This window comes from Macaca fascicularis, chromosome 16, assembly GCF_037993035.2.
Source record: "Macaca fascicularis isolate 582-1 chromosome 16, T2T-MFA8v1.1".
NCBI classification, from domain to species: Eukaryota; Metazoa; Chordata; class Mammalia; order Primates; family Cercopithecidae; genus Macaca; species Macaca fascicularis.
This window is the reverse complement of record NC_088390.1, coordinates 34,295,119-34,320,886: the sequence shown is the minus strand read 5'-3', so window position 1 is coordinate 34,320,886 and position 25,768 is coordinate 34,295,119. Positions and strand designations below refer to the sequence as shown.

Here is a 25,768-nt window from a genome sequence, read left to right as displayed (position 1 = left end):
CCTCTCGAGTAGCTGGGATTACAGGCGCACGCCACCACACCTGGCTAATTTTTGTATTTTTAGTAAAGATGGGATTTCACCATGTTGGCCAGGCTAGTCTCGAACTCCCGACCTCAGGCGATCTGCCTGCCTTGGCTTCCCAAAGTGCTGGGATTACAGGTGTGAGCCACCACGCCCAGCTGAAAATCTTTTTTTTTTTTTTTTAATTCTATTTATTAATTTGTTATTTTTTTGAGACAAGGTCTCACTCTGTCGCCCAGACTGGAGTGCAGTGGTGTCATCTCAACTCACTGCAACCTCCGCCTCCCAGGCTCAAGCAGTTCTCCTGCCTCAGCCTCCTGAATTGCTGAGATTACAGGCACGGCACTAACCGCCTGGCTAATTTTTGCATTTTAAGTAGAAATGGGGTTTCACCATGCTGGCCAGGTTGGTCTCGAACTCCTGATCTGAAATGATCCACCCGCCTCTGCCTCCCAGAGTGTTGGGATTACAGGTGTGAGCCACTGCACCCGGCCTAAAAACATTATGTTTAAAAACAAAATTATTGGTCGAGCATGTTGGCTCACTGCTGTAATCCTAGCACTTTGGGAGGCTGAGGTGGGTGGATCATTTGAGGTCAGGAGTTTGAAACCAGCCTGGTCAACATGGTGAAACCCTGTCTCTACTAAAAATACAAAGATTAGCTGGGCATGGTGGTGGTCACATGTAATCCCAGTTACTTGGGAGGCTGAGGCAGGAGAATCGCTTGAATCCAGGAGGTGGAGGTGGTAATGAGCCAAGCTCGTGCCACGGCACTCTAGCATGGGCGACAGAGCGAGTGAGGCTCCGTCTCAAAAAACAAAAAACAAAACAAAATAAAAAGAAGTATTTAATATCTACTTCTGTCTTATTACCTCTCAAGGTCTTGATTGTTTCCCTGTCAAAGCTCTGTGACTTATAGTGAAAAGGACTACAATTTAACAAGAAAAATACTAACTTTTCTTTATTAAAGATGCATTTAATACAAGGAGGGAAATAAGTAATCTGCTTTGCTGGTTCAATTTTTGTTTTAATTTTTATTTATTTATTTGTTTACTTTTTGAGATGGAGTCTCACTCTTGTTGCCCAGGCTGGAGCGCAGGGGCGCAATCTCGGCTCACTGCAACCTCTGCCGTCTGGGTTCAAGCTTCTCCTGCCTCAGCCTCCTGAGCAGCTGGGGTTACAGGTGCCCGCCACGATGCCTGGCTAATTTTTGTACTTTAGTAGAGATGAGGTTTTGCCATGTTGGCCTGGCTGGTCTCGAACTCCTGACCTCAGGTGATCAGCCTAAGGGAGGAGACCACCCCTTATATTGTCTTATGCCCAATTTCTGCCTCCAATGAAAGAAGAAGTAAAAACTAAAAGGCAGAAATGAAATCCACAAGCAGACAGCCCGGCGCCACACCCTGGACCTGGTAGTTAAAGATCTACCCCTGACCTAATAGGTTATGTTATCTATAGATTACAGACATTGTATAGAAAAGCACTGTGAAAATCCCTGTCCTGTTCTTTTTTTTTTTGAGACAGAGTCTCGCTCTGTTGCCCAGGCTGGAGTGCAGTGGCCGGATCTCAGCTCACTGCAAGCTCCGCCTCGTGGGTTCACGCCATTCTCCTGCCTCAGCCTCCCGAGTAGCTGGGACTACAGGCGCTCACCACCTCGCCTGGCTAGTTTTTTGTATTTTTTTAGTAGAGACGGGGTTTCACCGTGTTAGCCAGGATGGTCTCGATCTCCTGACCTCGTGATCCGCCCGTCTTGGCCTCCCAAAGTGCTGGGATTACAGGCTTGAGCCACCGCGCCCGGCCGTCCTGTTCTAATTACTGGTGTATGCAGCCCAGAGTCACGTACCCCCTGCTTGTTCAGTTGATCATGACCCTCTCACGCAGACCCCCTTAGAGTTGTGAGCCCGTAAAAGGGACAGGAATTGCTCACTTGGGGAGCTCAGTTGTTGGAGACGTGAGTCTTGCCAAAGCTCCCGGTCAAATAAAGCCCTTCCTTCTTTAATTCGGTGTCTGAGGGGTTTTGTCTGCACCTTGTCCTGCTACAAGCCCACGTTGCGGCCTCCCAAAGTGCTGGGATTACAGGTGTGTGCTGGCTCAATTATTAAATGGTGGTTTGGTACAACACTGGATCATACTATTTCATGGGAAAATACAGGTCGTTTAAGAAGTGATTTAGGGCCAGGTACGGTGGATTACGCCTGTGATCCCAGCACTTTGGGAGGCCGAGGCGGGTGGGTCACAAGGTCAGGAGTTCGAGACCAGCCTGGCCAATATGGTGAAACCCCATCTCTACTAAAAATACAAAAATTAGTTGGGCGTGGTGGTGGACGCCTGTAATCCCAGCTATCCGAGAGGCTGAGCAGGAGACTTGCTTATCGCTTAAAGACAGGAGGCGGAGGTCGCAGTGAGCAGAGATCACGCCACTGCACTCCAGCCTGGGCAACAACAGAGGGAGACTCTGAAAAAAATAAAATAAATAAAAATAAGAAGTGATTTTGGTCTGCATGGTGGTTCATGCCTGTAATATCAGCACTTTGGGAGGCCTAGGAGGAGGATCACTGGAGCCCAGGAGTTCCAGACCAGCCTGGGTAATATGGTGAAACCCTCCCTTTACAAAAAATTAAAAATGAGCTGGGTGTGGTGACATGTACCTATAGTCCCAGCTACTTGGGAGGCTGAGGTGGTAGGATCACTTGAGTCCAAGAGATCAAGGATGCAGTGAGCAGTAATCCGAGCTGTAATCACGCTATTGCACTCCAGCCTGGGAGACAGAGTGAGACCCTATCTAAAACAACAACAAAAATAAGTGTTTTGTTTAAAAGATTTACTTGGTTACCAATTTTCTGGGAACTGACCCTGAAACTAGTTGGGAAAAATATGCAAATCTAGAAACAACATAAGTATCAATTTGCGAATTTGTGTAATGTCTTTTTTTCTACCAGTAAGCCATAACTAGGCTTGAATCATAAGCTTTGTGGGTTCTGTGGCCTCGTTGAAAAATGTTGGAGTTGATCCTTTCAGCAATCAACTTCAGCAAATATTTAAGTGTCTATCGTGTGTTATATCTTGTGCTAGGCGCTGGGAGGGAATTAAAATATTAATGACAAAATCATTTTTAAAGTGTTCACTGTTGGCCGGATGCAGTGGCTCACACCTGTAATCCCAGCAATTTGGGAGGCCGAGGTGGGCAGATCACGAGGTCAGGAGTTCAATACCATCCTGGCCAAGATGGTGAAACCCCGTCTCTACTAAAAATATAAAAATTAGCTGGGCGTGGTGGCAGGCGCCTGTAATCCCAGCTACTTGGGAGGCTGGGATTGAGAATTCCTTGAATCCGGGAGGTGAAAGTTGCAGTGAGCTGAGATCACGCCACTGCACTCCAGCCTGGGCAATAGAGCAAGACTCCATCTCAAAAAAAATCCCAGAAAACAAAAAGCAAAAATTAGCTGAGCTTAGTGGCAGGCAGCTGTAATCCCAGCTGCTCAGGAGGCTGAGGAAGGAGAATCGCTTCAACCTGGGAGGTGGAGGTTGCAGTGAGCCAAGGTCGCACTATTGCACGCCAGCCTAGACAGGGTGAGACTCCATCTCAGAAAAAAAAAAGAAAAAGAGTTCACCTTTTTTTTTTTGTTTTTTGTTTTTTTTGAGACGGAGTCTTGCTCTGTCGCCCACGCTGGAGTGCAGTGGCGCGATCTCGGCTCACTGCAAGGTCCGCCTCCCGGGTTCACGCCATTCTCCTTCCTCAGCTTCCCGAGTAGCTGGGACTACAGGTGCCCGCCATCAGGCCTGGCTAATCTTTTGTATTTTTTTTTTTTTTTTTTTTGAGACGGAGTCTCGCTCTGTCGCCCGGGCTGGAGTGCAGTGGCCGGATCTCAGCTCACTGCAAGCTCCGCCTCCGGGGTTTACGCCATTCTCCTGCCTCAGCCTCCCGAGTAGCTGGGACTACAGGCGCCCGCCATCTCGCCCGGCTAGTTTTTTGTATTTTTTAGTAGAGACGGGGTTTCACTGTGTTCGCCAGGATGGTCTCGATCTCCTGACCTCGTGATCCACCCATCTCGGCCTCCCAAAGTGCTGGGATTACAGGCTTGAGCCACCGCGCCCGGCCAATCTTTTGTATTTTTAGTAGAGACAGGGTTTCACCGTGTTAGCCAGGATGGTCTCGATCTCCTGACCTCGTGATCCGCCCGCCTTAGCCTCCCAAAGTTCTGGGATTACAGGCGTGAGCCACCACACCCAGCCTTTTTTTTTGTTTTTAAGGCTAGCCAAGTGAAGCAGTGGGAATGAAGAAGCAACAAAGAAATTTGTAACTTGTTGTATCAATTAGTTGTAAAGAGCAGCCACATTTTAATTAGAGACCAGCACATAAATAGTTCTGAGTCAGTACAATAAGTGCTGTAATAGAGATCTGTACTAAGTGCTATGGGAACATTAGCTCTGCCTTGTAGTGGGAGGGGAAAGTTAGAGAAGACTTCCTAGAGAGTCAGTTGGGTCTTGAAGGAGGAATACAATTTGGCTGAGTCAGCCAAAAAAAGGATTGGAAAAGTGACTGTTTGAAGTGAGAAAAATAGCTTGTACAAAGATACAGATATGCAAGAAGTATGGACATGTGGACTAGTTTAATGTGGCAAGATCATGGGGTATGAGGAAGGAATAGAAGGAAGTGAGGTGAGAGATGGGTTGGATTCCAGTTATGGGTGACCTTAGTAAGGGGTCTGAATTTTATTTTGTAGGTGCTGAGGAGTCATGGAAGAGTTTTTAAACCAGGTAAGGAACATGTTTAGATCACTATTTAAGTAGAAGTAACTGTTGACAGTGTAGAAGTTAGATTTTAAAAGGCACAATTGATTGTAGGGAGACTAGTTGGTTGGGAGACTGGTGTGATGACTTGAGAGATATTGAAGATATCAGGCACAGTAGTCATGGTGGAATTGTAGACAGACTGAAGAACTTTTTAGGAGAGTAACTAAAAGGATCTCATTGACTTTATATTGGGGAATGGGTAGAGAAGAAGGAGTTGTCAACGATGGAGTTGAAATTGCTGGCTTGGACAATTAAGTGGAATGTGATGTCATTAACCAAGTTAGGGAATACAAGAGTAAAAGAGGGTATTACATTTGAGGGAAATAAGTTTGATTTTGGTGTGTAGTATTTGAGGTATCTGGGAAATCCAATAGCAAATCCAATAGGCTTCCGGATATATATATAGGTCTTGAGTAGAAAGGTTCAGAAGGAAGATACAGATTTAGTAGTCATTGACATATTAGTAGTTAAAGTCAGATTGATGACCCTGTGAGTCCAAGCTTCAGTTGCTTTATATGTTGTTCATTCATATCTTTGAGAGATTAGCCTTGCAGGAATGTGGCATGACAACTACTACTTCATAGTACAGTACTAGTCCTTTTCCTTATTTTTCAATTTTTTTTTTTTGTGAACTTTTTTTTTTTTTTTTGAGACAAAGTGTCACTCTGTCGCCCAGGCTGGAGTACAGTGGCACGATCTCGGCTCACTGCAACCTTAGTCTCCGGGATTCAAGCAATACTCCTGCCTCTCCCAAGTAGCTGGAACTACAAGCGCACACCACCATGCCCAGCTAATTTTTGTATTTTTAGTAGAGACGGGGTTTCACCATGTTGGCCAGGGTGGTCTCAAACTCCTGACCTCAGGTAATCCACCTGCTTCGGCCTCCCAAAATGCTGGGATAACAGGCGTGAGCCACCATGCCCAGTGGAACTTGTCTTTTTTTTTTTTTTTGGAGAGGAAGTCTGCCTCTGTTGCCCAGGCTGGAGTGCAGTGGGGCGATCTCGGCTCACTGCAACCTCCGTTTCCTGGGTTTGAACTCCTGACCTTGTAATCCGCCTGTCTCAGCCTCCCAAAGTGCTGGGGTTACAGGCCTGAGCCACTGTGCCTGGCCCCTTTCCCTTTTTTTTTTTTAATTGAAACAGAGTCTCACTGTGTTGCTCAGGGTGCTGTCAAAATCCTGGCCTCAAGTGATCCTCCTGCCTCAGCCTCCCAAAGTGCTAGGATTTTAGATGTGAGCCACTGTGCGCCCAGCCTTTCTTTTTTAACTGGCATCACTTTCCACTTTTTTGGAGGATTCTTTTTATAGCTTGTTTGCAAGGTAGGACATCCTGTTTTCAACTTCTCCCCCTTCTTGCTGTTATTCAAAGCAATTGGTCTTTTTTTTTTTTTTTTTTTTTTTTTTGAGACGGAGTCTCGCTCTGTTGCCCAGGCTGGAGTGCAGTGGCCGGATCTCAGCTCACTGCAAGCTCCGCTTCCCGGGTTCATGCCATTCTCCTGCCTCAGCCTCCCGAGTAGCTGGGACTACAGGTGCCCGCCACCTTGCCTGGCTAGTTTTTTGTACTTTTTAGTAGAGACGGGGTTTCATCGTGTTAGCCAGGATGATTTCGATCTCCTGACCTCGTGATCCGCCCGTCTTGGCCTCCCAAAGTGCTGGGATTACAGGCTTGAGCCACCGCGCCCGGCGCAATTGGTCATTAAGAACAAAAACTTACGTATTGCTCTGTCTGTGCTAGGAGCTAAAATATAAGTATTTAGTGTTTTCTCCTTCATACCCACCTAGAGTTTATGTCCTGATGGGAGAAACAAGTTAACTCTCAATCACAGAGTTAAGAGTGATGATAGAGGTCTTTAGAGTGTAATGAAAATATGTTAACCCTTAACCCATATTTGGGGAGAATCAAGGAAGGCTTGTGGATGGAGGATTGTCCAAAGACCTGAAGGATGAGTACGATTTAGGTGAAGAGTCAGAGGAAGATCATTGGCAGCAGAGGGACCATTGTTTGTAAAGTACAAGAAGCTTAACATTTTATTGTCACTGTTTGGAATGAATAGCTTGTCTTTTATGAAAAATGGGTTTTCAACTCTGTTGTACTAAAGAATGATACATATCTTTATATAAAACATTTTTCTTTTCCTCTGGACAACTGCAGGAAATCTCAGAACAGCTGTGCAAGTGAAAAATTAGAATCTTGAGCTGGGTGCGGTGGCTCACGCCTGTAATCCCTGCACTTTGGGAGGCCAAGGCAGGCGGATCACGAGGTCAGGAGATCGAGACCATCCTGGCTAACACGGTGAAACCCTGTCTCTACTTAAAATACAAAAAATTAGCTGGGCGTGGTGGCGGGCGCCTGTAGTCCCAGCTACTCAGGAGGTTGAGGCAGGAGAATGGCGTGAAGCCCGGAGGCGGAGCTTGCAGTGAGCCGAGATGGTGCCACTGCACTCCAGCCTGGGTGACAGAGCGAGACTCCATCTCAAAAAAAAAAAAAAAAAATTAAAAACAAGAATCTTGAAAAATAGATGTTAGATTTCTAATCCTTCTAATACCTCCATCGTTTTTTTTCTTTCTTTTTTTCTTTTTTTTTTTGAGACAGAGTCTTGCCGTGTTGCCCAGGCTGGAGTGCAGTGGCCTGATCTCGGCTCACTGCAAGCTCCGCCTCCCGGGTTCACGCCTTTTTCCTGCCTCAGCTTCCCGAGCTGCTGGGACTACAGGTGCCCGCCACCATGCCTGGCTAATTTTTTTGTATTTTTAGTTGAGACGGGGTTTCACTCTGTTAGCCAGGATGGTCTCAATCTCCTGACCTCGTGATCCGCCCGCCTCAGCCTCCCAAAGTGTTGGGATTACAGGCGTGAGCCACTGCATCCGGCCCTGCATTGTTTTTTTCTTTAAGTAAATCTAGGAAGCTAACCCCTACTTAAAAGGAGACACTTTGGCCGGGCACGGTGGCTCAAACTCCTGGAAAAAAACTCCGTAGAAAAAAAAAACAAAAACAACAGATTCACACTATTAAATATGGCTATTGATATTTGACCAAGGTGCAAGGGCAATTCAGTGGAGAAAGAATAGTCATCTCAACAATTACACCTAAATGTAATTTGTAAAATTATAAATTTTTTTATTATTTTGTTTTAATTTTAATTTTTTTTTTTTTTTTTTTTTAAATAAAGGTGGGGTTTTGCCATGTTGCCCAGACTGGTCTCAAACTCCTGGACTCAAGCCATCTGCTTACCTCAGCCTTCCACAGTGCTGGGACTACAGGTGTTAGCCACCATGCCCGGCCTAAACTATAAGAGATTTAAAAGAAGATAACAGGTAATCCTTATTACATTGAGTTAGGCAAAGAGTTCTTAGATATGTCACCAAAAGCAAGATCCATAAAATAAAAATTTGATACATTGGATTTCATCAAAATTAAAAACTTTTGCTTTACAGTAGACTATCAAGTAGATGAAAATATAAGCAACACACTGGGAGAAATGTTTGCCAATTATATATCAGACATGCAGGTCATATTAGAAATGTATAAAGAGGTTGGACGAAGTGACTTACACCTGTAATCCCAGCACTTGGGGAGGCGAAGGTGGGTGGATTACGAGGTCAGGAGATCGAGACCATCCTGGCTAACACATTGAAACCTCATCTCTACTAAAAATACAAAAAATTAGCCAGGCATGGTGGCTTGCGCCTATAGTCCCAGCTACTCAGGAGGCTGAGGCAGGAGAATCTCTTGAACCTGGGAGGTGGAGGTTGCAGTGAGCCGAGATCGCACCACTGCTCTGCAGCCTGGGCAACAGCAAGACACGCTCTCAAAAAAAAGGTGCGGGCACGGGGGCTTGTGCCTGTAATCCCAGCACTTTGGGAGGGCGAGGCAGGTGGATCACAAGGTCAGGAGTTCGAGACTAGCCTGGCCAATATGGTGAAACCCCGTCTCTACTAAAAATACAAAAAGAATTAGCCAGGCGTGGTGGCACATGCCTGTAATCCCAGCTACTTGGGAGGCTGAGGCAGGAGAATTACTTGAATCTGGGAGGCAGAGGTTGCAGTGAGCCGAGATCGTGCCACTGCACTCCAGCCTGGGTGATAGAGCTAGACTTCATCTCAAAAAAAAAAAAAACAAAAAAAGTATCAGGAGCTCAAAACTCAGCGAGAAGAAAGCAAACAACACCATTAAAAAAATGGGCTGGACCCAGTGGCTTATGCCTTTAATCCCAACACTTTAGGATGCCAAGGCAGGCAGATCACTGGATCTCAAGAGTTTGAGATCAGCCAGGGCAACATGGCAAAACTCTGTCTTGACAGAAAAAAAAAAAAAAAACAAAAGTTAACTCAGTGTGGTGGCATGTGCCTGTAGTCCCAGCTACTTGGGGACTGAGGCAGGAGAATCGCGTGAACCTGGGAGGTGGAGGTTGCAGTGAGCTGAAATTGCGCCACTGTACTCTAGCCGGGGAGACAGAGTGAGACTGTGTCTCCTAAATAAATAAATAAATATGACCTAAGTATTTATTCAAGTGAAATAAAAATCTGTGTTCACAAAAAAACTTGTCTGTGACTGTTTACAGCAGCTTTATTTATAGTCACCACAAACTGGAAAGAACCTGAATGACTCTTAGCTGGGGAATGGATAAACTGTGATATATCTACACAATGGAATACTCTTCAGCAATAAAAAGGAACTATTCACATATGCAGTAACGTGAATGAAATTCATTGGTATTATGCTCAATGAAAGAAACAAAACTCAAAAGGCTGTAGTCTGTATGACTGCATTTGTATGATGTTCTGGGGAAAACTCAAAACTATAAGGACAGTGGGGAACAGATCAGTGATTGCCTGGGGATAAGAGTAGAGAGAGAGTGAGCCGGGTGTAGTGGTTCATGCCTGTAATCCCAGCACTTTGGGAGGCCGAGTTGGGGCAGATCACCTGAGGTCGGGAGTTTGAGACCAGCCTGACCAACATGGAGAAACTCCGTCTCTATTAAAAATACAAAATTTGCCGGGTGTGGTGGCGCTTGCCTGTAATCCTAGCTACTCAGGAAGGCTGAAGCAGGAGAATCGCTTGAACCCGGGAGGCGGAGGTTGCGGTGAGCCAAGATGGCACCATCGCACTCCAGCCTAGGCAACAAGAGTGAAACTCCATCTCAAAAAAAAAAAAAAAAAAAAAAAAACTGGAGAGAGAGAGTGGCCAAGTGCGGTGGCTCACGCCTGTAATCCAGCACTTTGGGAGGCCAAGGCGGGCAGATCACGAGGTCAGGAGTTCAAGACCAGACTGGCCAATGTAATTAAACCCCGTCTCTACTAAAAATGCAAAAATTAGCTGGGCATGGTGGCGCGCACCTGTAGTCCTAGCTACTCGGAACGCTGGGGCAGGACAATCGCTTGAACCTGGGAGTTGGAGGTTGCCATGAGCTGAGATGGCACCACGCTGCACTCCAGCCTGGTGACAGAGCGAGACTGTCTCAAAAAAAAAAAAAAAAAATGTAGAGAGTTTGACTGCAAAGAGGTAGTATGAGGAAATTTTTGGGGGGTGACATGACTGTTCCATGTTTTGATTGTGGTTGTGGTTACACGACTATGCATTTATGATAACTCTTAGAACTGAACACTAAAAGAGTGTTTTTTTTGGTCTGGGGCGGAGAAGAGAGGCTTTAAAGACTAATTCCAGAAATGTAATTCTCTAAATACATTTGAATTTTTAGCTTAATTTTCTTTTTTAATATGTTTTACATAATTAAAAGTGAAAAGTCTAGAAAATTTAAATCCTTTTGAATTTATTTTACTTAGAAATGCAGTTGTGGGTTTTTTGTTTTGTTCTGTTTTGTTTTTGAGACAGAGTCTTCTCTGTAGCTCAGGCTGGAGTTCAGTGGCACAATCACAATTCACTGCAACCTCTGCCTCCGGGCTCAAGCGATCCTCCCACCTAAGCCTCTTGAGTCGCCGGCACTACAGATGGCGCGCCACCATGCCTGGCTAATTTTTTGTGGGTATATTTTTTTTAGAGATGGGGTTTTGCCATGTTGCCCAGGCTGGTCTTGGACTCCTGGGATCAAGTGCTGGTCACCTCAGCCTCCCAAAGTGCTGGGATTACAGGTGTGAGCCTCTGTGCCCAGCTCACTTTGTTTTTTTGAGACAAGGTTTCCCTCTCACCCAGCTACTCGGGAGGCTGAGGCAGGAGAATCGCTTGAACCCAGGAGGCGGAGGTTGCCGTGAGCTGAGATCACACCATTGCACTCCAGCCTGGGCAACAAGAGTGAAACTCCGTCTCAAAAATAAAAAAAAAATTTGAATTTGACCTTGATTTCTCCTTACCCTTTATCCGACATATCTGGTTGATCCCAGTTCTGATTTTAACATTGAAGGTCTCCTAAATCTGCATTTTTTCGTTTGTAACATATTGCCAAATTCTTGGATGAGACCTTTTTTATTTCATATTTCGACAGTTACAGTAGCCTCCTAACTAATCTGCATGTCTCAAGGCTTATCACCTCTCTCTAGTCTGTCCACCACACTGCCACAAGAGTGATCTTCCTAAGCTGTAAGATTACTTATGCCCTTTCCCTTTAAGGCCCTGGTGCCTGATACGTAGCAGATGCTTGATTCCATCATCCTGCCTCACTTTATTGTATTTTTGCTCAAGCTATTTTCTTCCAAGGACATTTCTTCCAAAATAGACAAACATAACCAATTATCTGAACAAACATAACCAAGACTCTCCTAATTAAGCTTTAGGATTTAGCTCATAGTTAATTTCTTCTGTGAAGTCTTCCCCGTTCCCAAGGCACTATTAATCACTCTTGCTGATGGGCTACTCTGACATTTTACTATCCTGCTAACATTACCTTTATTATTGTTTTTTACGTTGTTTAAAGGGCAACATCTCATTCTATAAAATAGAATGCATGTTCCTTACATTTGTTATTTAATTGCCATTCTGTTTCCTCATCTGGATTGTGAGCTTTTTGTAGGTAGGGGTTATGCCTTTTTCACTTTTTTTTTTAATAGACAGGATCTCACTGTGTTCCCAGGCTTGGAGTGCCATGGCATTGTCATAACTCACTGCAGCTTCTAAACTCTTGGGCTCAAGCAATCCTCCTGCCTCAGCCTCCCAAGTAGCTAGGACTACAGATGCAAGCCAGTGTGCCAGCTAATTTTTAAAATATTTTGTGGAGATGGGGTCTCAATATGTTGTCCGGACTGTTTTTTTTTCTTTTTTGAGACAGAGTTTAATTCTCCACCAGGCTAGAGTACAGTGGTGCTGTTACAGCTCACTGCAACCTCAAATTCCTGGGCCTAAATGATCCTCTTGTGTCAGCCTTCCAAGTAGCTAGGAGAGTAGACACAAGCCACTGTGCCTGGCTAATGAAAAAAAAATTTTTTTGGCCAAGACAAGGTCTCGCTATATTGCCCATGCTGATCTCAAGCTCCTGGCTTCAAGTGACCCTCCCACCTCGGCCTCCCAAAGTGCTGGGATTACAAGTGTGAGTGCCTGGCCCTTTTTTACCTTTTTAATGTCAGCACCTAACAACTAAGCCTGCCAAATATATTGAGTTTCTACTGTGTTTTCAGCATTGGTGGTACACAAAACAAGATAGACAAAGTCCCTGCTGTTATGGAGCATACATTCCAGTGAGGGCAAACAGACAACAAACAGCTTTTTTTTGTTTTTGTGTTTTGAGACGGAGTTCTGCTCTTGTTGCCCAGGGTGGAGTGCAATGGTGCGATCTCGGCTCACCACAACCACAACCTCCGCCTTCCAGGTATGAGCAATTCTCCTGTCTCAGCCTCCCAAGCAACTCAGATTACAGGCATGCACCACCACGCCCGGCTGTTTTTTTTGTATTTAGTAGAGACGCGGTTTCACCATGTTGGTCAGGCTTGTCACGAACTCCTGACCTCCAGTGATCCACCGGCCTCAGCCTCCCAAAGTGCTGGAATTACAGGCGTGAGCCACCGTGTCCAGCAACAGACAGCTTTTTGAAAATCAGTTAATGGCCGGGCATGGGTGGCTTATGCCTGTAAACCCAGCACTTTGGGAGGCCGAGGCAGGCAGATCACTTGAGGTCTGGAGTTCAAGACCAGCTTGGCCAACATGGTGAAACCCTGTCTCTTCTAAAAATACCAAAAATTGGCTGGGTGTGGTGGCATGAGCCTGCAGTCCCAGCTATTCAGGAGGCTGAGGCAGGATAATCGCTTGAACCGGCAGGCAGAGGTTACAGGGAGCCAAGATCATGCCACTGCACTCCAGCCTGGGCTACAGAGCAAGACTCAGTCTCAAAAAAACAATAAAAAAGTCAGTTAATGGCCGGGCACGGTAATCCCAGCACTTTGGGAGGCCTAGGTGGGTGGATCACTTGAGGCCAGGAGTTCAAGACCAACCTGGCCAACATGACGAAACCCCATCTCTACTTTTATACAAAAATTAGCTGGGCATGGTGGTGGATGCCTGTAATCCCAGTTACTTGGGAGGCTGAGGCAGGAGAATTGCTTGAACCCGGGAGGCGGAGGTTGCAGTGAGCCAAGATCGTGCCACTGTACAGCCTGCGAGATAGAGCGAGACTCCATCTCAAAAATAAAACAAAAATCAGTTAATGATAAATACTATAAAGAAAAATAGAGGATGTGATAATATGAAATGAATAGCTACTTTAGATTGGGAGACTATCTCTCTGAGGATATGGCATTTAAGATCTAGGAGTATATGAAGATCAGATCAAACATTATAGTGCAGAGCACCTAAGGAGGAATGAACTTGGTATGTTAGAGGAACAGAAATCAGGCCATATTGTTTGAATACGGTGAATGAAGGAGAGAATGACCAGAGATGAGAAAGGTAGAGGCTACATGACAGTGAGATTTGGAAGCTAGGGTAAGGTGTTTCGTTTCCTTTGGAGTGTTTTTTTTTTTTTTAGATGGGGTCTCACTCTGTCACCTAGGTTGGAGTGCAGTGGCGCAATCTTGGCTCACTGTAACCTCTACCACTGGGCTAAGGGATCCTCCCCCCTCAGCCTCTCAAGTAGCTGGGACCATAGGTGCACGCCTCTACGTCTGGCTAATTTTTTTGTATTTTTGGTAGAGATCAGATTTCACCATGTTGCCCAGTCTGGTCTCAAATTCCTAAGCTCAGGCAATTCACCTGCCTTGGCCTCCCAAAGTGCTGGGATTTCAGGCGTGAACCACTGCACCCAGCCTCCTTTGGAGTTTTTAAGTATGAGTACGATATGACTTGATTTGTGACTAGAAAGAATGATCAGTTGCTGTATTAGAAATGGATTGTAGCCGGGCGCGGTGGCTCACGCCTGTAATCCCAGCACTTTGGGAGGCCGAGGCGGGCGGATCACAAGGTCAGGAGATCGAGACCATCCTGGCGAACATGGTGAAACCCTGTCTCTACTAAAAAATACAAAAAACTAGCTGGGCGAGGTAGCGGTTGCCTGTAGTCCCAGCTACTCGGGAGGCTGAGGCAGGAGAATGGCGTGAACCCGGGAGGCAGAGCTTACAGTGAGCTGAGATCCAGCCACTGCACTCCAGCTCGGGAGACAGAGCGAGACTCTGTCTCAAAAAAAAAAAAAAAAAAAAAGAAATGGATTGTAGTGTGGGCGCGGTGGCTCACGCCTGTAATCCCAGCACTTTGGGAGGCCAAGGTGGGTGGATCACTTGAGGTTGGGAGTTCGAGACTAGCCTGACCAACATGGGGAAACCCCATCTCTACTAAAAATACAAAATTAGCTGGGCGTGGTGGCGCATGCCTGTAATCCCAGCTACTCAGGAAACTGAGGCAGGAGAATTGCTTGAACCCGGTTTGCGGTGAGCCGAGATCACACCATTGCAATCTAGCCTGGGCAACAAGAGCGAAACTCCATCTCCAAAAATAAATGGATTGTAGAAGGAAGCAAGGAGACCAGTAACAAGGCTCTTTGCACGAATCACATGAGACTTTATGGTAACTTGGACTGGGGTGATGGTATAAAAGCTGTGGAAAGGTGGACAGATTTAGCATGTCTTTTGGAAGTGAAGTTGACAGGGCTTGCTTTGGGATTGTTACAGGTAATAAGGAATCATGGATAACTTCTAGATTATTGACTGGAGCAACCAGGGAAGTAAATGGTTGATGCTGTTAATTGAGATGAGTAAGCCTAGCAGAATATAATTGTCTAGAATTCTTGGACAGTGGTGGCTCATGCCTGTAACCCAGCACTTTGGGGGCTGAGACAAGAGGATCGCCTGAGCCCAGGAGTTTCAGACCAGCCTGGGTAAGATAGAGAGAACCCGTGTCTACAAAAAATAAGAAAGTTAGCCATGTGTGGTGGTACATGCCTGTGGTCCCAGCTACTTGAGGGGCTGAGGTGGGAGGATGGCTTGAGCCCAGGGGGTGGAGGTTGCAGTGAGCTGTGATTGTGCCACTACACTTCAGCCCTGGCAACAGAGTGATCACTTGTCTAAAATAAAAAAAAAAAAATTGTCGGCCGGCGCGGTGGCTCATGCCTGTAATCCCAGCACTTTGGGAAGCTGAGGCGGGTGGATGGTGAGGTCAGGAGATTGAGACCATCCTGGCTAACTCGGTGAAACCCCGTCTCTACTAAAAATACAAAAAATTAGCTGGGCATGGTGGCGGGCACCTGTAGTCCCAGCTACTCAGGAGGCTGAGGCAGGAGAATGGCATGAACCTGGGAGGCAGAGCTTGCAGTGAGCCGAGATTGTGCCACTGCACTCCAGCCTGGGTGACAGAGCGAGACTCTGTCCAAAAAAAAAAAAAAAAAAAAAAAAAAAAATTATCTTTTGGTCCTGCCAGGTTTGAGATACTTATTAGGTATCCAAATGGAGAAATTAGATAGGCAGTTGGATAGAAATGCCTGGCATTCCTAGGAGAATTCTGAACTGAAATAGATAGAATTTGAAGTCATGGAATTTAATCAGGAGGTCATCTACGGATGGTTTGTGGCTAGAGAAGAGCAATTTGAAAGAGAAGGACTAGCTAGTGAGGTAGGTGGAAAACCCAGAAAGTGATGCTATAGAAGGCAAGTAAAGAAGTGTTTCAAGAAGGGAGTGGTCAGCCTGGGTAACAAAGTAAGACCCTGTGTCTACAAAAAATAGAAAATTAGCTGTCTGGTGGCACATGCCTGTGGTAGTCCCAGCTATTCAGGAGGCTGAGGTGGGAGAATTACTTGAGTCTGGGAGGTTGAGGCTGCAGTAAGCAGTGATTGTGCCACTGCACTCCAGGTGACAGAGCTAGACACTGTCTCAAAAAAAACAAAAAACAAAAAACACGGAGTGGTGAGCTCTGTTGAATGCTATATAGAGGTCACGTAACAGAGAAGTACTCACAGGATTTGACAAGCTAAGGACCTAGGGATTATTGGTGACTTCCAGTAGACCCGTTCATTGGAGTGGTGGAAATAGAAGTCTAATTGTAGTTGATTGAAGGGGAAAAGTAAGATGAAGAAACATTTGATCATTTTTTTTTGGTTTTTTTTTGGTAACAGGTTTTGGTATCCAGTTTCTTTGAAAACTTCCTGTGTCATTGTAACTAAGTACTTAACTGTTTGTATTCCAGTTGAATATGTGGCTTCCCGCCCCCCGCCCCCACCCCGCAAGACGGAGTGTCGATCTCTTGCCCAGGCTGGAGTGCAATGGCGCGATCTCGGCTCACTGCAACCTCTGCCCCAAGTTCAAGTGATTGTCCTGCCTCAGCCTCCTGAGTAGCTGGGACTACTGCGCCTGGAACCACGCCTGGCTAATTTTATTTTCATATATATATATATTATATATATATTTAGACGGACTCTTGCTCTGTCGCCCAGGCTGGAGTGCAGTTTCGTGATCTCAGTTCAGTGCACCCTCTGCCTCCTGGGTTTTAAGCAGTTCTTTCTGCTTCAGTCTCCCGAGTAGCTGGGATTACAGGCGACTGCCACCATGCCCAGCTAATTTTGTTTTTTTTTTTTTGAGTTGGAGTTTTGCTCTTGTTGCCCAGGCTGGAGTGCAATGGTGCAATCTCGGCTCATTCCAACCTCCGCCTCTTGGGTTCAAGCGATTCTTCTGCTTCAGCCTCCCAAAGTGCTGGGATTACAGGTATACGCCACCGCATCCGGCTTAATTTTTGTATTTTTAGTAGAGATGGGGTTTCACCATGTTGGCCAGGCTGGTCTTGAACCCCTGACCTCAGGTGATCCACCTGCCTCAGCCTCCCAAAGTGCTGGGATTACAGGCATGAGCCACTGTGCTGCCCGGCCTTTTTAAAAAATATTTTTAGTAGAGACAGGGTTTGGCCAGGCTATCTCAAACTCCTGACCTCAAGTGATCTGCCCGCCTTGGCCTCCCAGAGTGCTGGGATTACAGGCGTGAGCCACTGTGCCCAGCCTGACTATGTATTTGTGTTGAAGTAGTATCTTTCAGTGTTTTTGTACCATTATTTTATTTTATTTATTTATTTATTTTGAGACAGAGTCTTGTTCTATCGCCCAGGCTGGAGTGCAATGGTGCGATCTCGGCTCATGCAGCCTCCGACCCCCGAGTTCAAGCGATTCTCCTGCCTCAGCCTCCTGAGTAGCTGGGATTATGGGCATGCGCCACCACGCCCAGCTAATTTTTGTATTTTTATTTTTATTTTTATTTTTATTTTTTTTTTGAGACGGAGTCTCGCTCTGTCGCCCGGGCTGGAGTGCAGTGGCCGGATCTCAGCTCACTGCAAGCTCCGCCTCCCGGGTTTACGCCATTCTCCTGCCTCAGCCTCCCGAATAGCTGGGACTACAGGCGCCCGCCACCTCGCCCGGCTAGTTTTTTGTTTTTTTTTTAGTAGAGACGGGGTTTCACCGTGTTAGCCAGGATGGTCTCGATCTCCTGACCTCGTGATCCGCCCGCCTCGGCCTCCCAGAGTGCTGGGATTACAGGCTTGAGCCACCGCGCCCGGCCAATTTTTGTATTTTTAGTAGAAATTGGGTTTCACCATGTAGGCCAGGCTGATCTCAAACTCCCGACCTCCTGTGATCTACCTGCCTCGCCCTCCCAAAGTGCTGGGATTACAGGCATGAGCCACCTCTCACCCAGCCCTGTATGATTATTTTAGATGGACTCCTATTTCCAAAAACCTGCTTTAACTACTTTTATGAGCAATACAGGTAACTGATGAGCGAATGAGACTTTTTATAAGGGTTAGACCCTTGGTCTATAAGAAAAGCAGACTGACTTGACCTTGATCTTAAAGTACATCAGTTTTCTCAGCTGTCAAATGAGGATAACAGGACCATTTTGGCTCATTGGGTGGTTGTGATGCATGACTACCAATGAAAATAATTGTAAAACACTTTTGCAAGTTAGTGTGATATAAATGCTAAATAATAGTTCTTTATTGGGATGTTGTGAAAATAAGCAACTTGCTGTCTATTGGAGGCCTTAAGTTCCTTTTGAGGAGGCAATATATTTTTATAAATACTATTATATCACTTTAGAATGTGCATATTATTAGAGTTTTGGCCAAGCACAGTGGCTCAAACCTGTAATCCCAGCACTTTGGGAGGCCAAGGTGGGTAGATCACGAGGTCAAGAGTTCGAGACCATCCTGGCCAGTATGGTGAAACCCTGTCTGTACTAAAAATACAAAAATAAGCTGGGCATGGTGGTGCGTGCCTGTAGTCCCAGCTACTTGGGAGACTGAGTCAGAAGAATCGTGAGTCCGTCTCAAAAAAAAAAAAAAAAAAAAAGAGTTTTACCAGGCTGGGCACAGTGGCTCATGCCTGTAATCCCAGCACTTTGGGAGGCCGCGGCAGGTGGATCATTTGAGGTCATCAGGAGTTTGAAATAAGCCTGGCCGACATGGTGAAAACCCATCTCTACTAAAAATAAAAATAAAAAAATTAGCCGGGTGTGGTGGTAGGTGCCTGTAATCCCAGCTACTAGGGAGGCTGAGGCACAAGAATTACTTGAACCCGGGAGGCAGAGGTTGCAGTTAGCGGAGATCATGCCACGGCACTCCAGCCTGGGTGACAGAGTGAGACTTCGTCTCAAAAAAAAAGTTTTACCATCTTTGGCTGGGCGCGGTGGCTCACGCCTGTAATCCCAGCACTTTGGGAGGCCGAGGCAGGCAGATCCCGAGGTCAGGAGATCGAGACCATCCTGGCTAATACACAGTGAAACCCTGTCTCTACTAAAAATACAAAAAAATTAGCCGGGCATGGTGGTGGGCACCTGTAGTCCCAGCTTCTCTGGAGGCTGAGGCAGGAGAATCACTTGAACCCGGGAGGCGGAGCTTGCAGTGAGCCGAGATCGTGCCACTGCACTCCAGCCTAGGTAACAGAGCGAGATTCCGCCTCAAAAAAAAAAAAAAAAAAAGAAAAGTTTTACCATCTTTGCTTTTTGGTTCAGGTGAGGAATGAATTCCACCTTATGGTAGTTACAGTGCTGAATGTTTAAAGGACTGATGGGAGTGACTTATTGTGTCTGTATTTATAGCATCACAGCCAATCAGTAGAAACACTCACACACAAAAAATCACTGAAAAAACATTTTAACTTGCTATAGGTAACACTGTAAACACATTTTAATGCAGGATTAGGTGATTGTTGCAGTTAGACTTTGAAGAGTGACATGGTGCCGTTTTAGACAAAACTAACACTCCTTGTTCCATACCAGAGTCTAAATATAGAATCAGTGGCATCATTACCTATAATGTACTTAGGAAGTACATTGAAATTTGAATCTGTTGGACTAAATTTTTCTCAGCCTTTTAAGTGACATTAACAATAGAGGAAAATTGGGATGTGGTCTAAAAGCTGGTAAGGAAAACTGAAATGGTTATGGGATAGTCTGCTGACTGCTGGGAACTTTACCCTGACACCTCAGCTGGGATCGTATATATTGTTTTCAGTATAGGGACCTGTGTGTTGCTAATTTTAGAACAAAGTAACATGAATTTTTTTTTAGCTTTATGCAGGTTGGAATGGAATCTTTTTTTCTGGAATTTGGGTTCTTTCACAATTCATTACCTTTTTGTATCAAGGACAAGTGAAAGACTTAGGTTTCTTTTCCTCTTTGATGGGAGGATTGTACTTGTTTTTGCTGGACCCAGGCATTATCTGCTTTTCTTTTGCATTTGCATTTGGTGACTGCTAAAAGGGTCCTTGAATGACATGCTTTCCCAGCAAAGACAGTCGACTAAGTTTATTTTCTTAGAGACGTTTTATTTCTGTGGTTGTATTAAGACTCCCTGTTATTTGCTTTCATCATTGGCTTGTTCATTTTAGGCTTAGGGATTGGCTTCAGCTGTTTTACATTCATAGGCACAGGTTCATTTTATATTCATATTTTAGTTTTCTTGGATTTAATTTGTAGCTTACCTGTATCCATTGTATTGAATAGTTTCCTTCCTAGATTAGGTATTTCATAAAACTGAATATTTTTATTACTTATGCTTGACATCTTTATCATTTTTTTTTCATTCAAAATAGCCCAAGTTTCTCTGGAAGCTTGCAGCTGGCAGTACTATCAAGACAAAATGCCTTTAGGACTGTATGGAGAAGGCACTTTCCACCACTACCTAACAATATGGAATATGTATAATTTTTGACTGTGTATTTCTGCTGTGATTTACTAGCTCATATTCTTTGAATATTTTCCCCTTTGGTTATCTGTCTTCCTCTTATTTACTTATTAAAGTTCTTTGTATATTGTGGCATTCAACTCTTTCTTTATATGATGTAAGTATTGTTTAAGGCTATGAATAAGAAGTGAGAAGGGAGGCTATTGCATTAAATGCTAATCCAAGATGGTGTTTGGTAAATTGTTTTATTGTTTGCCTTGATTATTTGAGCAATGGTAAGCTTCTTTTGTCTCTCCCTTTCCAAAGATGCATATAAAAGCTCCTTCTGTCTGAAGTAAAGTGTTGGCTCTGTGTTGGTTATAATTTGCTTTTTCTGGCTTGCACAGCCTTCTTTTTGTTTTCTGTCTTCTGACAGATTATAGGATTGTGGGGAAACAGCGTCCAGGGCTTTTTCAGGAACTGTGCCATTTTATCTACGGGAGAAGCCATTGGCTTTGGCACTAGAAGGGAATTGGCTGTGCATTTAAAGATGCCAAATCATGCTCGATTCACAAGTTTGCTGTCTCATTTTGTCTATGTGTGTGAAACTTTTTCAGGATTTTGGCTTTTTACTTTTTCTACCATGTGCTACCCCATCAGTATGAAAAATTAACAACTAACCCCTTCTTTCCAGCTCTCTACTCCCAGAACATACAACCCAAACATCCTAAACCATAAATGATGGAGCAGTCATTTTGAAGATTCGGGAAAAATAAACCATACAAGTGTTTCCCTATGGCACTCTTGTGGTGACTTTGAGCTTTAATTCTGGTTTATCAGTCATTCCTGTAGAGTCTTTTTATTTTTTTAAAGACAGGATCTTACTCTGTCACTCAGGCTTGGAGTGCTGTGGCACGAACATAGCTCACTATAACCTCGAAGTCTTTACTCCTGGGCTCAAATGATCCTCCCACCTCTGCCTCCCATGTAGCTGGAAGTATAAACCACCCCCTACACCCCACCTTCATGCCTTTTAAACTGCATACAATAGATTTTGAAGCCTAACCAACTAGTTATTTTAGCAAATCTTCACCAGATAATGCTTCTACTTTTTACAGATAGAAGTTTAAAGATACCATCTAGATATAGGTTATTTCCATTTAGATTAAGGCCAGAAATGTTATTAGGAGAAAAAGCCAATTCGGATAGGCTGGTTTGTCTAGTGTGAATTATTATATATAGGCACATGTTTTTCTTCTCTCTTCCAGGAATGATTATCTTTCTTTTTTTTTTTTTTTTTTTTTTTGAGACGGAGTCTCGCTGTGTCTCCCAGGCTGGAGTGCAGTGGCATGATCTCGGCTCACTGCAAGCTCCGCCTCCCGGGTTCACGCCATTCTCCCGCCTCAGCCTCCCAAGTAGCTGAGACTACAGGCGCCCGCCACCATGCCCGGCTAGTTTTTTGTATTTTTAGTAGAGACGGGGTTTCACCATGTTAACCAGGATAGTCTCGATCTCCTGACCTCGTGATCCACCCGCCTCGGCCTCCCAAAGTGCTGGGATTACAGGCTTGAGCCACCGCGTCCGGCCGAATGATTATCTTTCTGTCCTGTCCCATATCCATAGTCTCCCAAAGTCTTGGGTTTGATTCTCTACTCTGCATTCTCTGTTGTAGTTTGCCTATTATTATAATAATAATAATAATTATTTTTTGAGATGGAATTTCACTCTTGTTACCCAAGCCAGAGTGCAATGGCAGAATCTCGGCTCACTGCAAACTCTGCCTCCTGGGTTCAAGCGATTCTCCTGCCTCAGCCCCCCGAGTAGCTGGGATTATAGGCGACCAACATAGCCAGCAAATTTTTTGTATTTTTAGTAGAGGCAGGGTTTCACCATGTTGACCTGGCTCGTCTCGAACTCCTGACCTCAGGTAGTCCAGCCTCAGCCTCCCAAAGTATTGGGATTATAGGCATGAGCCTCTGCGCCTGGCCTTATTTTTATTATTATTAATTTTTTTTTTTTGAGACAAGAGTCTTACTCTATTGCCCAGGCTGGAGTTCAGTGGCGCGATAATTGGCTTACTGCAATCTGTCTCCCAGGTTCAGGCGATTCTCCTATCTCATCCTCCTGAGTATCTGGGATTACAGGCATGCGCTGCGATGCCCAGCTAATTTTTGTATTTTTGGTAGAGACGGGGTTTTGCCATGTTGGCCAGGAAGGTCTTGAACTCCTGACCTCAGGTGATCTGCCTGCCTTAGCCTCCAGAAGTGCTAGGATTACAGGCATGAGCCATCAGGCCCAGCCATTATTATTTTTTGAAACAGAGTTTCACTCTCGTCGCCCAGGCTAGAGTGCAATGACACGATTTCGGCTTGCTGCAACCTCCATCTCCCAGGTTCAAGTGATTCTCCTGCCTCAGCCTCCTGAGTAGCTGGGATTACAGGCACCTGCCACCACGCCCAGCTAATTTTTGTATTTTTTAGTAGCGATGGGGTTTCACAATGTTGGCCAGGCTGGTCTTGAACTGCTGACCTCAATTTATCCATCTGCTCGGCCTCCCAAAGTGCTGTGATTACAGGTGTGAGCCACTGCGCCGGCCTTATTACTAATTTTTTTGAACAGGCACGTCTTCCCTAACTAAACTAAGTACTTTAAAGACAAAGACCACATCTTATTCATCTTTTTGTCTCTGGGGTCTAATAGAATTTCAGGCATACAGGAATACAGTGCGTATTTGGTGATGTTAGTGAATGAGTAAAACAAAATCCCAGATTTTATTTGGATTTTTATACTCCCCTCTAGTGTCTGAAACAGAAAGTGCAGCCAGTTAAAAGCCTTTAACTACTGTTACACCTTGCTAACTTTGAAGTGATAATGCCAGGAATTCCCTTAAAAAAAAAAAAATACTACAGTGTTTTTCTCAGACCTACTGTTCTCTTGAAGTCCAATGAACAATAAAAGTTTTATTAAAGTTTCTATGCTCTGTGTCATGGGTGTTTGAATTCTGTAAATATCACGTAGCAGTTCTTTATGAGGAAATTGTCTTTTAAAGACTGCCTTCTTCTCGGGTTCAGTCATTGTTTTTGTGTGTGTTTGTTATTCTGTTCTGGGACCTGTATCGTTTTTATTGGAGTAAATTAAGTGTCAAAGTTACATTTATTGTATTTTTGGTTGTTATAAATGCCGTTTAGGAAATTTGCAAAATAGGGTGCTCAAGAAATGATGAGGTGCAAACTGATCAGTCTAGAGGGATGTTACCTAAACTAGTTTTTAGTCTAGCCTATTGATCTCTTCCATCTATTTTTGAGAGGTGTTTATGTTTTACTATCTTTTTTTTTGTTTGTTTTTGAGACGGAGTCTTGCTCTGTCGCCCAGGCTGGAGTGCAGTGGCCGGATCTCAGCTCACTGCAAGCTCCGCCTCCCGGGTTTACGCCATTCTCCTGCCTCAGCCCCCTGAGTAGCTGGGGCTACAGGCGCCCGCCACCTCGCCCGGCTAGTTTTTTGTATTTTTTAGTAGAGACAGGGTTTCACTGTGTTAGCCAGGATGGTCTCGATCTCCTGACCTCGTGATCCGCCCATCTCGGCCTCCTAGAGTGCTGGGATTACAGGCTTGAGCCACCGTGCCCAGCCATGTTTTAATATCTTTTACTGACTGTAAAAGTAAGACATGTTCAACATAGTTTAAAGATGACAAAATCTGTAATTTCACTAAGTTAACGTAGTAAAAATGACAAAATTAATGCTTTTTATTTACTTATATTTTGAGACGGAGTTCCACTTGCCCAGGCTGGAGTACACTGGCGCGATCTCGACTCACTGTAATCTCTGCCTCCCGAGTTCAAGCAATTTTCCTGTCCCAGTCTCCCGAGTAGCTGGAATTACAGGCCCCCGCTACCATGCTGGGCTATTTTATTTTTTATTTTTTGTAGAGATGAGGTTTCAACATGTTGGCAAGGCTGGTTTTGAACCCCTGACCTCAAGTAAGCTGCCCGATTCGGCATCCCAAAGTGCTAGGATTACAGGTGTCAGCCACCATGCTGTGCCTTAATTTTTTTTTTTTTTTTTTTTGAGACGGAGTCTTGCTCTGTTGCCCAGGCTGGAGTGCAGTGGCATGATCTCAACTCACTGCAACCTGCACCTCCCAGTTTCAAGCGAGTCTCCTACCTCATCCTCCCGAGTAGCTGGGATTACAGATGTGCACCACAACTCCCGGCTATTTTTTGTACTTTTTTTAAAGTAGAGACGGGATTTTACCATGTTGGCCAGGCTGATCTCAATCTCCTGACCTTGAGATCTGCCTGTCTCAGCCACCCAAAGTGCAAGCCACTGCACCTGGCCTGCTTTTTTATTGTTTAAAAGATACAATAAAACAAATTCTCTTTTTCACTTCTCCCTAACTATATACTTACTCTCTCAATGATAACTACTGTTGACAGATTGGTTTAACATCTATATATTATGTTGGACCAAGAGATGTATATTCATATGTGCTTAAAAAAAGTAGATGTGATGCTGGGTGCGGTGGCTCATGCTTGTAATCCCAGCACTTTGGGAGGCTGAGGCAGGTGGATCACCTGAGGTCTGGAGTTCGAGACCAGTCTGGGCAACATGGTGAAACCCCATCTCTACTAAAAATACAAAAATTAGCCAGGCACGGTGGCTCGTGCTTGTAATCCCAGCTACTCAGGAAGCTGAGGCAGGAGAATGGCTTGAGCCCGGGAGGCAGAGGTTGCAGTGAGCCAAGATTGTGCCGTTGTACTCCAACCTGGGCAACAGAGTGAGACTCTTAAATCTTAAAAAAAAAAAAAAAAAAACAGGGATCAGCCTAGCATGTTGGCTCATGCCTGTAATCCCAGCACTTTGGGAGGCCGAGGCGGATGGATCACTTGAGGCCAGGAGTTCGAGACCAGCCTGGCCACCACGGTGAAACCCCGTCTCTACTAAAAATACAAAAATTAGGCCGGGCGCGGTGGCTCATGCCTGTAATCCCAACACTTTGGGAGGCCGAGGTGGGTGGATCACGAGGTCAGGAGATGGAGACCGTCCTGGCTAACACGGTGAAACCCCGTCTCTACTAAAAATACAAAAAATTAGCCGGGCGTGGTGGCAGGCGCCTGTAGTCCCAGACTGAGGCAGGAGAATGGCCTGAACCCGGGAGGCAGAGCTTGCAGTGAGCCGAGATCCCGCCACTGCACTCCAGCCTGGGCAACAGAGCGAGACTCTGTCTCAAAAAAAGAAAAAATAATACAAAAATTAGCTGGACGTGGTGGTGAGCACCTATAATTTCAGTTACTTCGGAGGCTGAGGCAGAATTGCTTGAACCTAGGAGGCGGAGGTTGCAGTGAGCCGAGATTACACCACAGCATCTCGCCACTGCACTCTAGCTTGTGCAACAGAGTGAAACTCCGTCTCAAAAATAAATAAATAAAATAAAACAGGCATGTCATACAGCT

At 45.1% G+C, this 25,768-nt stretch overlaps 1 protein-coding gene across 6 annotated transcripts in view; it reads left to right on the top strand.

The window, feature by feature from the left end:
- FAM222B (family with sequence similarity 222 member B) overlaps positions 1 to 25,768 on the top strand; it is a 97,519-nt gene that overhangs the window by 4,893 nt on the left and 66,858 nt on the right. For 2 of the 6 annotated variants that reach the window (XM_074018863.1, XM_015438064.4), the window contains exons 2-3: positions 4,746 to 4,779; positions 7,981 to 8,125. The exons of 2 other annotated variants lie outside the window; for them this stretch is intronic. The gene's annotated coding sequence lies outside the window, so the exon portion shown is untranslated. The remainder of the gene's footprint in view (positions 1 to 4,745; positions 4,780 to 7,980; positions 8,126 to 25,768) is intronic. 2 more of the 6 variants (XM_065532316.2, XM_005583266.5) reach the window with 1 other exon arrangement.